The sequence below is a fragment of the Prionailurus bengalensis genome, chromosome B2 (genome assembly GCF_016509475.1).
Source record: "Prionailurus bengalensis isolate Pbe53 chromosome B2, Fcat_Pben_1.1_paternal_pri, whole genome shotgun sequence".
NCBI classification, from domain to species: Eukaryota; Metazoa; Chordata; class Mammalia; order Carnivora; family Felidae; genus Prionailurus; species Prionailurus bengalensis.
Window position 1 is genome coordinate 128,768,428 of NC_057349.1, and position 18,304 is coordinate 128,786,731.

General features: G+C 37.5%; 1 protein-coding gene across 1 annotated transcript in view; it reads right to left on the minus strand.

Moving 5' to 3' along the window:
• The window catches only part of HIVEP2 (HIVEP zinc finger 2), a 204,979-nt gene that overhangs the window by 24,366 nt on the left and 162,309 nt on the right, over positions 1-18,304 (minus strand). The window contains exons 3-4 of the mRNA XM_043592484.1: positions 8,299-8,393; positions 709-753 (exon numbers count right to left, since the gene is read on the minus strand). The gene's annotated coding sequence lies outside the window, so the exon portion shown is untranslated. The remainder of the gene's footprint in view (positions 1-708; positions 754-8,298; positions 8,394-18,304) is intronic.

Sequence of the window (18,304 nt, forward strand, 5' to 3'; positions counted from 1 at the left end):
CAATCCTAAATAGCCAGCCTGACCCTGGATAAATTGAAAATGATTTTTTAATGCTCCAAGGATACTTTTTATAGCTGTTACCTTAGTTCCACAATTAAAGGATATTAATGTCAAACATGGCATTAAGTCATAAGCTAGATTTCTTCAATGCTCTAATTTTGGTCATCCTTTTAAATACTCCTTAATTTTGGTTAGAAAAGTATTTAAAAGAAAGCTTTTGATAGATATTATTTATAAAATCATAAAATTTTTAAAAGCCTTCATTAAAATAAATTTAGAGCTATTTCCAACCAAGTTGTATGATGTGCCTGCTTAAGTGTACTACAGATTTCTCTATATGGACATATTTTATAGACAAATATATATATATATATATAGGTATAAATATATTTTATATGCAAAATAAAACATACATATAAAACATATGTAAATATTAAATATATTTTAAATATTATATTAAATATATTACATATATATTTAATATTTAAATATAGAATATATTTTACATACATCCATATTTATATTAACATACAATACAGATATATTTTAAAGCAGTGATTAGGAGAGCTAGGCTAAAGCCATAAGAATCAAAGATTGTCCCAGAACTTTGGCAAAGGTGGTAAAGTGAATCCAAATAAACTATTATAAAGCCTTCATAATATAAAAAACAAAACATATTTTTGGACAGTTTAAAAATGTAATGACTACCTGAATGGTTTAGCATTCTCATGGACATGATTGTCTTGATGCTTCCTGGGTAGAAAATAAAGGCAGTTAGGAAAAACTGTTTCATTAAACCACAACACAGCTGTACATAGATGTCAAATTAAAGTTCATATATATAGAGCTCACAATGCTATGTACCCTAAGAGAAGATTAATAAGTGACTGCTTTGTAATGTGTCCAAAAACGGAAAAAATTATAAAAGCTTTAGAGTAATATTTTCTAATATATAAGATTATTATATCAAAACATCATTTTTTTGACACAATTAGCCTGGTTCTGATCCCTTAGATATTAAAAAGTTGAGAATAGTAGGGTTTTTTATTGAACCTATAGGTTTGCACATTTAAATTTACATCACAACAAATAAAGGAGTCCTCCGGATGGCTGTGAATAGCGCAGGGAAACTTGACAACTTGGAAACAATTAGATCTTAACTGAATACTCATCTTCCATAAGCAAATGGCCAGAGGATTCTGAGTACTTCAGTGCTCAACTGTGTCACCTATGATGAAAGTTGAGATGTTTCCTTGAGAGGCAACGTGAAGGTGCTTATCAAAGTAAGAAAGCACATACCCTTTGGCCCGGAAATTCCATTGCTGCAAATTTATCGTTACGGATGTACCTGCACAAGTGCACAAAGATGTGTACAAGGACTGCTTAAGTAAGTTATGACTCCATCATAAAACTCAGCCATTTAAAAAGATAAAGCACAGCAGTACGTGCTGATATAGGAACTCATCCAGAAGATAGTAATATTGGATGTTGAAAAGCAAAAAACAAAAAACAAAACCCCACCATCCCCCGCCAAAAAAACAAACAAAAAAAAACCTCATTGCATTTAATAATCCCATGTGTGTAAAAGAGAAACAGGTGATAAACAGAGCATTTCTGCAGGGATGCCGAACAGCTTTTAACTCCAGTTAAATTAAATTGCAGAAGTAGAATCAGGGAGTCAAAAGAAGGGGCAGGAAAGAAATTTCTACTTTTCACCATATGACTTTTGGTGATTTTTCTTTCTGTACCGGTCTAAATTCTATGTCCAATTTGCCCCCTAAGACAGACTGCTGCTGTGATGGTGGTGATGGCAGGTGCACTTAGGAAAGGGAAAGAACATGGCAATTCCCATGGGAATGAAAAGACTTTTGGGTGAGAAATCAGCAGCCCCCATATATTTGTAGCAAGACATCAAAGGTTCCTTCTGCTAAGAGCCACAAATTTATAATGCAGTAGCTGAAAAACTAAACAAGCATTAACTTCGGTTTGCTGGCAAATTTTACTATTGGATTGGATTTTCCCTGCACAGTGATCTTCCTATGCATCCCTTTATAGGTAATAAGAAAAAAACCGAGGGGCGCCTGAGTGGCTCAGTCGGTTAAGCGTCCAACTTCGACTCTGGTCATGATCTCCAGGTTCGTGAGTTAGAGCTTGGTGCTGACAGCTGAGAGCCTGGAACCCGCTTCAGATTCTGTGTTTCCCTCTCTGTCTGCCCCTGCCCTGCTTGCACTCTCTCTCTTTCTCTCTCTCAAAGAAAGATAATAAATATTATGAAAAAAATTAAAAAAAAAAAAAAAAGAACAGAAAAAAACTGAGGGGCGCCTGGGTGGCTCAGTTAAGGGTCTGACTCTTAATTTCGGCTCAGGTCATGATCTCATGGTTTGTGAGATGAAACTGCCATGTAGGACTTCCTGCTGTCACCTGAGCCTGTTTGAGATTCTATCTCTCTCCCTCTCTCCCTGCCCCTCCCCCACTCAGGCACGTGCTCACTGTCTCAAAATATATAAATAAACTTAAAAAAAAAAAAAGACAAAAGCTGAATGAGAAGTGAGGCCCTTATAATAGTGTAATGCAAATTAACTTTGGTCAGTTACAGCAAGCATGCTAACAAGAAGAATGTGCAGTATCAAACCCAAATTGACTGAATTTTTGTTTAATTAACTAAATATTTAAGGTTCATGTAGACACAACTGCTGTCAGACTTGTAAAGGTGAATAGCACCCTCTAAAATGGGAGTAAAGTGTATTTTCAATTCAAGACAGGAATATTTTGCATCTTTCCTTAACTAGGAGTCAGAGCTTGAACTGAATATTTCTTTTTCTTTTTTTTAAATCTTTTTTTAAAAGAGAGAGAGAGAGAGAGAGCGTGCACACAAGTGGGGGAGGGGCAGAGAGACAGGGAGACAGAATCTGAAGCAGGAACCAGGGTCCAAGCTGTCAGCACAGAGCCTGATGCGGGGCTCGAATTCACAAACCATGAGATCATGACCTGAGCCAAAGTAGACGCTTAACCGACTGAGCCCCCCAGGAGTCCCTGAACTGAATAATTTCTAAGTTGTTTTTCATATTTTGCCACGGTGTTGACCTGTGATTGCAGATCCATTGTTAGGAATAACAATGATAATGCTTGTTGTTTATTGTGTACTTACTATATTGTGCCTGGTACATAGCTTCATATATGTTAACTAATTTGATCTTCATGACTACCCTATGCAGTATGTATTATACCTGTTTTACAGTAGAGTATGATCCTAAGGGAGGTTGATGGTTCACAACCAGAATGAAACCCAGCTTTGGCTCACCCCCAAGCCTATAAGGTCTCACTTCTCCCATCCACTTCTGTCAGTCAGTTTATCATAACTTAAAATACTGCATCTTCAACAATACTTTCTCCTAAATATTGTCACTTGACTTCAATATTTCCCATGCTTAAATTTTTCATGGTCCCGGGAGAATATATGAGTTCTGCATGGCTGGAGTATAGAAAGTGGCCTCAAAAATGTCACTTCCTTGGGGCGCCTGGGTGGCTCAGTCGGTTGAGCTTCCGACTTCGGCTCAGGTCATGATCTTGTGGTCTGTGAGTTCAAACCCCGCGTCAGGCTCTGTGCTGACAGCTCAGAGCCTGGAGCCTGCTTCGGATTCTGTGTCCCTCTCTCTCTGCCCATCCCCCACTCATGCTCTGTGTCTCTGTCTCAGAAATAAATAAACATTAAAAAAAAATTCTTTTTAGGGGCGCCTGGGTGGCGCAGTCGGTTAAGCGTCCGACTTCAGCCAGGTCACGATCTCGCGGTCCGTGAGTTCGAGCCCCGCGTCAGGCTCTGGGCTGATGGCTCGGAGCCTGGAGCCTGTTTCCGATTCTGTGTCTCCCTCTCTCTCTGCCCCTCCCCCGTTCCTGCTCTGTCTCTCTCTGTCCCAAAAATAAATAAACGTTGAAAAAAAAAATTTAAAAAAAAATTCTTTTTAAATGCCACTTCCTAGAAATCACACAAATCCATAATTTAAATAAGGTACACAATCTTATATTAAAGTATTAACATAAGTACTTATATTAAAGTATTAAGAACAGTATTGTAAGGACAACTCCTTGTTAGAACATGATAAACTATCATGACAAACAATTGTTTTATTTTGTTCCTTAGAAAGCATTACATTTTAAGAAAGTAAGAACCTGACAAGTGAAAATGAGGCCTATATTCACTTCCCATTCATTGATTTACACAGCATATATAATTTTGCTTAAACCACGAACTTTAAGTTAAATAATTACATAATATTTTGTGAAAAACAAGACTGGAATAATATATTTAGTAATTAAATAGATCATAATGTTTTCATTTAGCAATGAGGTAATATCTTTGTAAATCAGGCAGATTTAATTTCTGCGGTTTATAATAATAAATTATAACCATTACACCCTAAACAACATATGTACAATTCTTTTTCACTAAGAACATATCCTTAAAAAAAGAGATGCGCCAAACTAGATTCTTACAAAGGCAATAACATTTTGCTGTTAAAGAATGGACCAGAAGAGAGGTGCCTGGGTGGCTCAGTCGGTTAAGCGTCTGACTCCAGCTCAGGTCATGATCTCGTGGTTCATGGGTTCAAGCCCCGCGCCAGTCTCTGTGCTGACAGTTCAGAGCCTGGAGCCTGATTCAGATTCTGTGTCTCCCTCTCTCTCTGCCCCTCCCCCACTCACGCTCTGTCTCTCTCTCTCTCTCTCTCTCTCTCCCCCTCAAAAATGAATAAACATTAAAAAAAAATTGTTTTTAAAAAGAATGGACCAAAAGATGATGAAAAGTTACATACGTAAGATTTAAAAGCTGATATTTAATGGCCAGAACAAAAATCATCTAGGACATTTAGTTAACTGTGGGATTTAAATTTCAGAAAAAGATGGGGCGCCTGGGTGGCTCAGTCGGTTAAGTGTCCGACTTCGGCTCAGGTCACGATCTCGCGGTATGTGAGTTTGAGCCCCGCATCGGGCTCTGTGCTGACTGCTCAGAGCCTGGAGCCTGTTTCAGATTCTGTGTCTCCCTCTCTTTCTGACCCTCCCCCGTTCATGCTCTGTCTCTCTCTGTCTCAAAAATAAATAAACGTTAAAAAAAAATTAAAATATAAAAAAAAATAAAATAAAATAAATTTCAGAAAAAGAGCCTAATCAGAAAAAGGCAAATCTACTGTTTTATTTAAAAACTCAATTTTGCTGATATTCACATAGGATCATCTTATATTCTAATAGCATTTATTATCTGGACAATTTTTTAAATTCAAAACTTTGATCCCAGTAAAAAAATACATTGACTCAATTATGCAAATAGTTTCTGTCAGGAAAACTTCGTTTCAAACTTCTAAGACAAGCCTACCTAAGCTGTCCTACCATTTTATCATGAAACTGGATGATCGCTTGAGCCACGCTTTCTCCTCCAGGTCATATACAGGAAAAGCTCCTCTGTCTGTGTCTGAGCTAGAAGTCCCAGGATCCCAGTACTGTGGATCGATCCCTCTGGTCTCCCTCTGGTCTCCCTCTGGTCTCCCTCTGGTCTCTGGGCTGGACCTCTGAACTTTTTGCTTCAGTGAAAAGCTTAAGAATATCACGAGGGAATTGGAAATTATTCCTACTTCACGTGAAACTTTTACATCAGATTTTAAACATGTTTGAGAATATAGTATTTCTCTTCAACACCAGCCTTGGAGAGGCTTCAACTAACTGCTATCCATAAAATCACTTTCCTTTTGCAACTTCTGAGGCATATGGAGAAAAACAGAAGAGAGAAAACATGAGTTCTGGGTCTTTTGAGGAATATACTGATCGTATTCTTTAACCATTAAAAAAAAAAAATGTGGACATTTCCCGTTAATCTCTTGTCCACGCCTGCTTTATCTTGGAAATGGAAAAAAATCCGCAGTGTAAATTGGGTTCACCCTAGATCTTTTACTGGGCATAACATGTTTGTCTCTTTAAAACCAAACGGGCTTGGGGGGTGTTCAAAAGTCTCTTTACTGCTTTCCTCACCTTACAATCAGGGAGAAGAAATTCACTTTTAAAATCTTAAGGCTTTCAAAATTGAATCCAAGATGTGACAAAGACATTCATCTTTTTTTGTTGGGTGATTCTTTTACGGAGCAATCTAAGTCTACCAACAACGGCAAATGCCTAAGCTTGCATTTTATTGTTTAAATGCTAAGTAATAGGGAAATAGTTTCTTTGGGCTATTTTAGTTTCGTAATTTTATTACAGCCCATCAAATGCACCCTCATACAAAAATCAGCAGCTTTAGTTGCATTTTCCCAATATAGATCTACTTGGTGCTATAAAATCCACAGTAACGTGGTTAATTACACTACATTACTTCTTTATCACCGCAGAGATACATTTCATTTTTCATATTCCCTAACTATATGTTAAAAGTATAAATTTCCAGTTTTCCCAATCAATTGATATGTTTCAAAATGTAACATTAGAGCAATCCTCCTATGGAAAACAAAAAACAAAAAAACAAAAAAAAACAAACCCAGTCGGTTATTTCATTCTGTGAGATTTCTTTTTATGGTAACCAAACCCACGCAGAGTCATTTTTGGCACCCATTGCCAACAAAGGAGAGATATTCCAAACGCAATTTCACATTCACATTTAAAATTTTCCCAATGTCTTTGAGTGCTGCGAAAGGAGTGAGCTATTTTGTTGGAGGCTATGACTCTGGGGTTTCCTGTGGATAGTGCCCCAGCCCGTAGCAGTCTTTGAGGCAGTCAAGACAGGCATTGTCTGGCAGCTTAAGCACCTTTTTCAGAGGGAGACAGTGTTGAAAAAGATATTATCCTCCGCATGGCTATTCCATGGAAAAGCTGCCATTTCTCCAAAAGTGTGCCCTCTCCTCTGGCTACTCTTCACAGTCCCACTCAAATAAATTTGGCACCCAGTTAAATAATTTCCTCAGACAGGCCTTGAAAGCAAAGGCACAGCAACAGCCTCCCGTATAGACCTCAACAGAGGTCTCTTCAGGATAACAGCTGGGTGGGATTGGCAGGAAGGCAAGCTTGCTCTGTAGATGAATAAAGGCTTACAGTATCCACGGTTGTCAATCTGGGATCTTTTGCTTAGGAAAACACTATCTTACAAAAAAGCTTTACCTCAGGAAATTAATCATTACTTGAGTGGTGGCAAAAGTCAAGAGAGCATTAAATAATAACATCCTAAATAATAACGGTATAATACGACTGGTAACAAACACGGCCTCTCTACTTCTAAAATTTTAATAGTAAAACATTTAGAAAAATTAAAATGGTTATTTGGCCCTTTTTTGAGAATTGGGGGGTATTATGCTTATAAACAAACATACACATCTTCAAATAGTGATTACTGAATTACATTTTAGAGACCATTTCCATCTATTTACTTTTAAAATGCCAGAGATCAATTACCAAATATTTTAAGAAATACACAAGTGTCTCAGAGCACAGTGATGGTCCCACAAATCGCTACCACATAGGACTGGATAAGGGAAAGAAGGATCTACAAAAAAGCCATGGCCATTGCCAGAGTCCAGCTGAATACAGACTTATTTCCACAGGATGATTAAAAAAAGGCACCATCCTGAGAGCCAAATTCATTATAAATGCTTCTTTTATTAGTAAAAATCCCCATCACCACCTTAGTTCTCCCTAAAATAAGCAAGTTGTCAATATGAGCAGGGTACTGTATATTATATAAAACCCTGCCAAGCAATCCAGAGAACTTTTGGAGAAAAGTAAAAATATTTTGATGATCACCCTCTAACTTGACATACATTAAAATCCAATTTGATATTTAAAACCTAATGGAAAACTGAACTAGATTTTTTCCACACTGCCTACACTGAGGGCATGATTGCAGATATTTGCATAGTTTGCATATTTAGTCAAGGTTTTTATAACTTATTTTGACTGTAGCCCACTACTTTCAATATTTTGTTCTAAAGTTTTTTTGCAATTTTTTTTCACAGTCGTGATTTTGTTTTCCCCATTACACAGCCAAAGTAATTAGGGTTCCCTAAGTAGAATTTAATATGAAAATAAACTTTGCAAGAAAGAAATGCTCTTAAATGCAGCTATCTCAATTAAGAGAATTGTAATTAAAACTGGTTTGGAAAACAAGACAAAACCTTCACAACACTTTTCTCTCTAAATGGCGTGTATACACTGTTTCCTCCCAGATTTAATGACAAAGTTGGCTTACGTATGGGTACAAAGTAGGCCAAAATTGCCTTTCAAGTTCAATGCAAAAACAATGGAATAAAATAATAAGTTTTAGTTATTAACCTGTTATCCACATATCAAAAAACTGTATCACAACCATCTATGTCTTCCACGGTGCCGACTCTCCTCACAGGAACTCATGCATAACTTCTGGAAACCTAAAAGATGAACAAGAAGATTTTTTAAATGATAACACTTGTAGTCAACTTAATAGGCATGCTTATTCTTCATTCACAGAAACTGCTTTCCTTGAGGAAAGAAAATTTGGAAGTGGATCTCTCAAGAAGACATTTTTTTTCCCTGAAGAAAACAATTTCCTTTCTTTTAACATAGTTTAACTCTTTTGAACAAGTACTTGTATTAAAAGAGAATTGCTGGGGTGCCTGGTGGCTCAGTCAGTTGAGCGCGTGACTTCGACTCAGGTCATGATCTCACGGTTCGTGAGTTCAAGCCCCGCGTCGGACTCTGTGTGGACTGAGCCTGGAGCCTGCTTTAGATTCTGTGTCTCCTTCTCTCTGCTCCTCCCCTGCTCATGCTCTGTCTCTCAAAATAACATTAAAAAAAAATTTAAAGAGGCACCTGGGTGGCTCCGTTGGTTAGGCGTCCGACTTTGGCTCAGGTAATGATCTCATGGCTCCTGAGTTCAAGCCCTACATCAGGCTCTGTGCTGACAGCTCACAGCCTGGAGCCTGCTTTGGTTTCTGCATCTCTCTCTCTCTCTCTCTCTCTCTCTCTCTCTCTTCCCCTACCCCACTTGTGCTGTCTGTCTCTCTCTCTCAAAAATGAATAAACATTGAACAAAATAAAAAAAAAAGAATTGTCTATACCAACAAAAGTAGAGGCAATCAGGAAAATAATGGTAGAGTTATAACTTAACATATTGGAACTAGAAATTATGCCATGACAGTGCCTGACACAGTTCTGCCTTAAAGCTGAGATTCTCAGGAAACTTCTTTTGGTGCATCAGCTGCTAAACTCCACAGGATGAAGTCTCAGATAACCTCATAGCGAATTCTTCTCTATAGTTTATTTCAGCAATGTTATGTTCTGTGCTAAAATTAATTTCTGAAATAGGAAGCCAAAACCAACCAAAGTAAAATCCTGAGACTTAACAAGAAATAAAGAAAGGGACTTTCTCATACTTAGAATTAATATTTACCCAGCTCTGATCCAAAGAAATGCATGGAAAGTCAGTCAAACTACTTGCTCCAAATAGAGTAATCAATGAACCATCTTAAGAGGGTTTATCTCCCAGTACACAAAGCCCACAGAAAAATATTGTTACACTATCCTTAGATGGTTATTGTATATTTGTTCATTTTTAAAAATATTGCTTTTTCTTCCAGACAAGTTATTGTCTCATAGGAAGGACTGCAGATTCAAGACGCGGCAAAATGTGCCTAAACCCGGTCCCACTTCATGGGAGCATTCAAAGTGCTTAAAGGAAGTAGTTTGCTTTAACTTCCCTGTCCCCCTTTCCACATCACTGCTGTAGCACTTTAGGACACCCTGCGCACTTTGAGACATGAATCATTATAAGCAAGCAGGCCCACTTGGTTCCTCAAAAGACACAAAAGGTACAAAAATAGCTTCTGCAATTGAAGCAAGGACGTCGTCAGCAGCCAGATGAATGTGGGTGGTCAGATAAGATTCTGTTACTGCAAAGGACAAATTATTAAGCACATGCTAGATTTATTTTCATTTTTAAACCATGTTCTTCTTGCCTCAAATCAACCATTTGCTGGTAACTTAAAATGACACCTGACAAGCTCTACTACTCTCAAAATTGAAAGCTTCATCAAAGCCAAAGAGCATGATTGATTAAGCACTGAAAAAAAAAAAAAAGACATATATTCTATAAGACATACAACAAAAGACATAATCTATAAGACATGTAAATTCTATATATTTTTAACAAATCAAATAGCACCTCTGGGGGGAAAAAGTTAAACAAATCAAATAGCTAATAGTTATTAAACAATAGTTAAACAAATCAAAAAAAGTTAAACAAATCAAATAGCACCTCTGGGGGAAAAAAAATAACACTATACTTTGGCATTATGACCTAATGTAAAGAAAAGCATGGCATCCCTCAGGGAAAAAAATTAATAAATCACTGAAGTATTTTGCACCCTGAGCAAAATTCACCCACGACATAAATGGGCCAAGAGTCTACAGATACAGCTATTTATAGGGAACAATAACTTGCAGCATTTGGTGACTACCTATGATTGGCAATCTGAGTCACCGAACTAAGAGGTAAGAAGAGAGAAGGAGAAAGTAACCCTCAGAAGGCCAGCACTGACACCCAGCCCTTCCAACGGAGTTTCAACTATAGACAGGCACCCACCCGCTCCCAATCCCAGAAATCATCGTTCTTGCCAACAGCTTTCACAGGCAAAATGGAGCACAAGCATATCTCTCACACAAGCTGTGATAGGGCAATGACTCTGCTCTTCCAGTGTTACCTTCCAGAACTATGGCTACTGGAAATAGGAAACACTTATCTCATGCCATGTGCATACATCTGGAATTTTAGATTACCGATGATCCCTCTTTTCATTCAATAAGAAGATTCAAAATTTCTTTTTGTCTCATGACCTAAAATTCATGACCCCTTAAATGTTTGGTTTTCCCTGGGAGAACCAAAAATCAATGGCAATGATACTGCGTTTATATTTTACCTTACAGAAACTTCCAGTTAATTAGTGTGATTCTAAAGCAAAGAGCTGGATAATATTAATGTGAAAGATACGAAACTAACTTCGATGATTTTACACAAATAATGTTGTTGCAAATTAGACGCAGTAATGGGGGCGCCTGGGTGCCTCAGAAGGTTAAGTGTCCAACTTTGGCTCAGGTCATGATCTCGCGGTTTGTGACTTTGAGCCCCGCGTCAGGCTCTGTGCTGACAGCTCGGAGCCGGGAGCCTTCTCAGATTCTGTGTCTTTCTCTCTCTCTGCCCCTCCCCCACTTGTGCTCTGTCTCTCTCTATCAAAAATAAAATTTTGGGGCGCCTGGGTGGCGCAGTCGGTTAAGCGTCCGACTTCAGCCAGGTCACGATCTCGCGGTCCGTGAGTTCGAGCCCCGCGTCAGGCTCTGGGCTGATGGCTCGGAGCCTGGAGCTTGTTTCCGATTCTGTGTCTCCCTCTCTCTCTGCCCCTCCCTCTCTCTCTGCCCCTCCCCCGTTCATGCTCTGTCTCTCTCTGTCTCCCCAAAAATAAATAAATGTTGAAAAAAAAATTTAAAAAAAAAACAAATTTTTAAAAATGTAAAAAATAAAATAAAAAAAAATTTAGATGCAGTGATGGCCTCCACAAGGGAGGCAGTTACTACTATTAAAATAAAGACACGATGGGGCGCCTGGGTGGCGCAGTCGGTTAAGCATCCGACTTCAGCCAGGTCACGGTCTCGCGGTTCGTGAGTTCGGGCCCCGCGTCGGGCTCTGGGCTGATGGCTCGGAGCCTGGAGCCTGTTTCCGATTCTGTGTCTCCCTCTCTCTCTGACCCTCCCCCGTTCATGCTCTGTCTCTCTCTGTCCCAAAAATAAATAAAAAACGTTGAAAAAAAAATTAAAAAAAAATCTATAAAAAAAATAAATAAATAAAGACACGAAGATAACCATCTCAGGAAATTATTTTTCCATTAATTTTCAGTGAGTTTTTGTGCCTCAGTGTACTTATCAAAATATAAGAAAAATCTTTCCTCAAATAGCTCTTGAGAATGTGGTATGACACCTTATATTTCTGTTCCCGAGAAATGAAGAGTTCACACAGTATACTCTTAAACAATGGAATAAATGAAGAGAGATTTTCATTTCTTTAACTTTACTTTTAGGTTATTCGACTCACCAGAAATCATCAAGCAGTGAAACCTTAATATTTAATAAAGTTAACAATTTTATTTCAGGAAATAGTGTTAACAGATCTTGTTAAATTTCCTCAAGTCGTTTAAAATATATTCCTAAATATGGGGTGAAAATTATCTTTCATTTTACTAACAAAGTACAGACTGATTTTTCTGACACCTGCTGGCTTATAGGAGAGTTCCTTAAAAATATTTTCCAATTCCCCTATCTCTAATTTGTAACAGACACATGGAAAATGTGAACATTATCGTTTCTATCCCAGTGGTTTCTCAACCTTTCTACTCTTAAAAAAACACCTTAGCATTAGATATTTATTCTTAGATCCCTACAAGCTATTGTCACTAAGCTAAGCAAGGAATACATTGAGCTATGATAATGGACGATAGACAGAAAGATGATAGATAGATGACTAATAGACAGATAATGTTTTAAAATGTCCACTGTTAGATTCTTTATTATTTCAATTTTCTATTCTTCCAAATTATTCTAAGACAATTTATGGCTTAAAGGTTTAATATGACTTGTAGATGAATCTTGCAAAAGGTTTCATTGGCAAACTTGTGCAAACGTAAGTACCTTCCATCATTCTTGATTTTTTTCCTGAGGTTAAACAAATGCGCAGGAGATCATAATTTTAGTAGAAGAGCTGATAAAAGAAACCAGTTTCACTTTCGGTGAGAGTTGTCACAATTAAAAATGATTATTATTCACATCAACTCTATGAAAAAATGGCAAATAGGACTGGAAACAAGATATGATCCTTGTATTATTTCTCATTTAAAAGTAGTGTTTAGGGGCGCCTGGGTGGCGCAGTCGGTTAAGCGTCCGACTTCAGCCAGGTCACGATCTCGCGGTCCGTGAGTTCGAGCCCCGCGTCAGGCTCTGGGCTGATGGCTCAGAGCCTGGAGCCTGTTTCCGATTCTGCGTCTCCCTCTCTCTCTGCCCCTCCCCCGTTCATGCTCTGTCTCTCTCTGTCCCAAAAATAAATAAATGTTGAAAAATAAATAAATAAATAAAAGTAGTGTTTAAATATGACATGTGTAAAAGAATGAACACTGCTCTTCACACACTAGAGAAGAGATACTCATATTTAATAGTAGTAGAGGAAATTCCAAAGTGGTGGGTAAAGATGGGAGAAGGGTACTTAAAGAGAAACGCATGTTCAAGATAACACTTTAATTCCTCCCCAGGTTTTTGAAGAGGGGCATCTTTTCCCCACTACAAAAAAATAAGTCTCTGAATGGACGCCTGGTTCCACTTTGGAGTGCCTGGAGTGGCAAGGTAAGAGGTGTGTCTGGAAGGTGGCAGGGAAGGCAGACACAGATGTGTATTTGTGACGATACCACAAACACACACACACACACACACACACACACTTTGATCGGTATGATGACTATAAGCTTAGGTCTTTGGAAAGAGTCTGGATATGAAGGTGATGCTTAGAGCTAGGTTTGGAATGTAAACAGGAAGAAAAAGGGTTTAAAGAGATTCAAATAGGAACGGGAAAAGGTAGTCCTGTTTGGAACATGGGGCAATTCATTACTGGGGCGAGGCAGAGGCTCTGAGAAGACAAAAAGGTGTGTGTGGGAAAGGAGAGTTTCCACAAGAGGAAGTTAGGGCAAACTGAGTCAAATTCGCCGATTTTGTCCTTTCATTTAGGGTTCTGGTTCTAGAAAATGCTTGTAAAAATGAACCCAGAGCTACCTGTGGTCTATGGCTGCTTCTCAGCAGGTAGTTGGCGCTGGAGCAGCGACAAGATACAAGATAAAACATTGTGCAAAGTAAAAGGACTAAAAACAACCAAAAAAGTAGGTACACATGAATAAGTGATTGTAACTTAAGTATTCTTAACTAGGTGTTTTGACCATTTCCTGACACTTTGGGGTATTTATTGATGCTTACTATGTGCCAGAAAATGGCGTAAGTTTACAGAAGACGAAAAGAAAAATGGAAGCTCTCTATTTAAGACTTCAGAGCCTAGCAGGAAGACATTTGTGAACAAATAAGTTCAACAAAATGTTTGGGTGCTTTGTCATAAATATAAACACAGTATAGTGAGACCGTAGAAGAGGGGATTGTCAATCCTATCAAGAGAATTAGGAAAGGTTTAGAGAGGATATGACACTGAGTAAATCTTTAAAGAAAACTATGCATGATAATATACAAAAGCACACAGTTCTCAATGTTAGGTTGGGAGATAAAAACACTTGTCTGAAGAGATAAAAACATAAGCCTCTAGCATTTCAGTTTCTCTCTGGTTGCATATACTTGTAGTGTGGTGAAATGTTAGCTCATGGGGTTGCTTAGGGAGTAAGGTGTCCTAGTTAATACAACCTTATGGTTAGGTAAAGACCACAGAGAAAATAATTTTTGTTTTAACATCTGCTAGTGATTATTTTCCAAAGTACATTAGCCTTCTCCATGAGTTAATTACAGTCTCCTGAACATAATTTAATCTTTCTTTGATGATTCAGTATTGAATAGTGCTCTCTAGTCCGTACTCTGCATCTGGGCTGTGATCATCTGGTATTGGCCATGCAAAATTCTCCCCACATGTGTTCCTAAGCACATGTCACATTTTCCAAGATCACAGTTGCAACAGAGATTTGTTTTCTTGACGACATATTTGACATCAAATGAGACATATCTAACTAACTTGTTTTAGGAGCAAATCTATAACTCTCCACTTCTATGACCATTAAGTTTTGAGTCCATTCTAAATCATACAGGGAGTGTTAAGTACTGTGAAACGTTTTAGAAATCATCTAGTCCATCAGCCAACTAACAGAAGAAAGAGGTGAAAACTAGAGAACTCAAAAGACCTGCTTAATACAGGTCATAATGATGGCTTTGGGCTATTGTTTAAGTCTTCAAACTTTCAAGTCAATTATTTCCCACTCTCCATACTACTTCCTCTTATTGAATGTTTACTAATCTTGCCTTATTGCAGAAACTGATTGAAAGGAATGAAAATGGAAGAATAAATAATATTGAACTTAGAATGAGTGAAGACATTTATCATCCCTAATTTCAAACTAATCAGCCAAGGAAACATAAATAACAGTAGCTAAAAACCAATGTTCCCATTGAATTATTAATTTTTACAGAAAATAAATTCAATGAAAAATTTAACTTTTCCAAAATGAGTAAATGGTTGGCAAATTAGTTGTCAAAAGAATCAATTTCTGGGGCGCCTGGGTGGCTCAGTCGGTTAAGTGGCCGACTTCGGCTCAGGTCATGATCTCGCGGTCCGTGAGTTCGAGCCCCGCGTCGGGCTCTGTGCTGACAGCTTGGAGCCTGGAGCCTGTTTCAGATTCTGTGTCTCCCTCTCTCTGACCCTCCCCCATTCATGCTCTGTCTCTCTCTGTCTCAAAAATAAATAAACATTAAAAAAAAATTTTAAAAAAAAGAATCAATTTCTACAAGTAGTCCATCATTTAGTATTTAAAAAAAATATATATTTTGAAGTCTCAACTATTTTCCAGCATAAGCTGTTTTCCATTATCAAGCTTCTTATGTTCTTATAATAAAAAAACTTTTTTTTTTAAAGTTTTTTTTTCAACATTTATTTATTTTTGGGACAGAGAGAGACAGACCATGAACGGGGGAGGGGCAAAGAGAAAGGGAGACACAGAATCGGAAACAGGCTCCAGGCTCCGAGCCATCAGTCCAGAGCCTGACGCGGGGCTCGAACTCACGGACCGCGAGATCGTGACCTGGCTGAAGTCGGACGCTTAACCGACTGCGCCACCCAGGCGCCCCATAAAAAAACTTTTTAAAGTAAATATTTTAAGTCAAATTATGAGATCATCTTCTCTCAAGCAAGGTTAGCTCTCTCACTGACAGCCAATGGAGGTAAGTCCTTTGGTTCATCATACCTAAACTTCACCAAGGAGGTCCATGGTGACATGACAACCCTATGTGCACAATTATTACTTCTCTGGCAGAATGGTGTATGCTGTCTTGTTTTTAAAAAAGGGCAGGGCCAATTAGATGTTATGTTTAATTAAAAACATTCTTTTTGGTGCAACTTTAAATGGGACTCCTTTCTTAATTTCTCTTTCTGCCTCTTCATTATTAGTGTATAGAAATGCAACGAATTTCTTTTCTTTTTAGAAATGCAATGAATTTCTCTATATTGATTTTGTATCCTGTGACCTTACTGAATTCATTTATCAGTCCTCATAGTTTCTTTGTAGAGTCTTTAGGGTTTTCTATATGCAGTATCATGTCATCTGAAAATTGTGAATTTTACTTCTTTCTTTCCAATTTGGATACCTTTTATTTCTTACCTGGTTTCTTGCACCAAAAAAAAAAAAATCTTAGGAATAAATTTAACCAAAGAGGTGAAAGGCCTCTACTCTGAAAACTACAAAATATGGATGAAAGAAATTGAAGACGACACAACAAATGGAACGATATTCCATGCTCATGAACACAAGAACAAATTATTGTTAAAACATCCATACTACCCAAGTCACTTACAGATTTGATGCAATACTTATCAAAATACCAACAGCATTTTTCACAGAACAAGAATAAACAATCCTAAAATTTGTATAGTACCCCAAAAGTCCCCAAATACCCAAGGCAATCTTAAAAAAGAAGAACAAAACTGGAGCTATCACAATACCACATTTCAAGATATATTACAAAACTGTAGTAATCAAAACAGTGTGGTACTGACACAAAAATAACACATAGATCAAAGGAACAGAACAAAGAGCTCAGAAATAAACCCATGATTATACGGTCAATTAATCTTCAACAAAGGAGGCAAGAATATGAAATGAGCAAAAGACAGTTTCTTCAACAAATGGTGTTGGGAAAGTGGAATAGCTACATGCAAAAGAAAGTGGACCACATTCTCACACCACACACAAAAATAAACTCAAAATGGATTAAAGACCTAAATGCGAGACGTGAAACTATAAAAATCCTAGAAGAGAACACAGGCAGTAATTTCTCTGACATCAGCCATAGCAACATTTTCCTAGAAATGTCTCCCAAGGCAAGGGAAACAAAAGCAAAAATAAACTATTGGGACTACATCAAAATAAAAAGCATCTGTATAGCAAAGGAAACTATGAATAAACTAAAAGACAACCTATGGAATGGGAAAAGGTATTTGCAAATGATATACCCGATAAAAAGTTAGTATCCAAAATATACAAAGAACTAATACAACTCAAAACAAAACAAAACAAAACAAAAAACAAACCACAAATAATCCAATTAAATAATAGGCAGAAGACATGAACAGATATTTCTCCAAGGAAGACATCCAGATGGCCAACAGACACCAGGAAAGATGCTCAACATCACTAATCATCAGGGAAATACAAATCAAAAAGACAATGAGACATCACCTCACATCTGTCAAAATGGCTAAAATCAAAACCACAGGAAACAACAAGTGTTGATGAAGATGTGGGGGAAAAGGAACCTCCATGCATTGCTGGTGAAAATGCAAACTGGTGTAGCCTCTGTGGAAAACAGTATGGAAGTCTGTCAAAAAATTAAAAATAGAACTACCATATGATCCAGTGACTCCACAACTAGGTATTTACCTAAAGAATATGAAAACACTAATTCGAAAAGATATATGCACCCCTATGTTTAGAACAGCATTATTGACAATAGCCATCCTATGGAAGCAACCCACATGTCCATCAATAGATGAATAGATAAAGAAGATGTGATATATATACAAAATGGACTACTACTCAGCCATAAAAAAAGAATGAAACCTTTCCCATTGCAACCACATGAATGGATCTAGAAGGTATAATGCTACATTAAATAAGTCTGAAAAGGACATAGACCATATAATTTCATTCATATGTGGAATCTAAGAAACCAAACAAATAAACAAAGAAAAAAAGAGACAAACCAAAAAATAGACTCTTAACTATAGAGAACAAACTGATGGCTACCAGAGGGGTGGTGGGTGGGGGGATGGGTGAAATACATGAAGGCAATTAAGAATACACTTATCACAATGAGTACGGAGTAATGTATGGAACTATTGAGTTATTATATTGTATGCATGAAACTAATATAATTTTTATGTTAATTATAATTGAATTCAAAGAATTTTTTTTTATTTTCTCAGTTGTGGTACATTTTTATTTTTATATTCCAATTCTTATGTTTCTTCCCCTTCCTTTCAATTCCCTCTATTCTATTCCTCAATGTTATT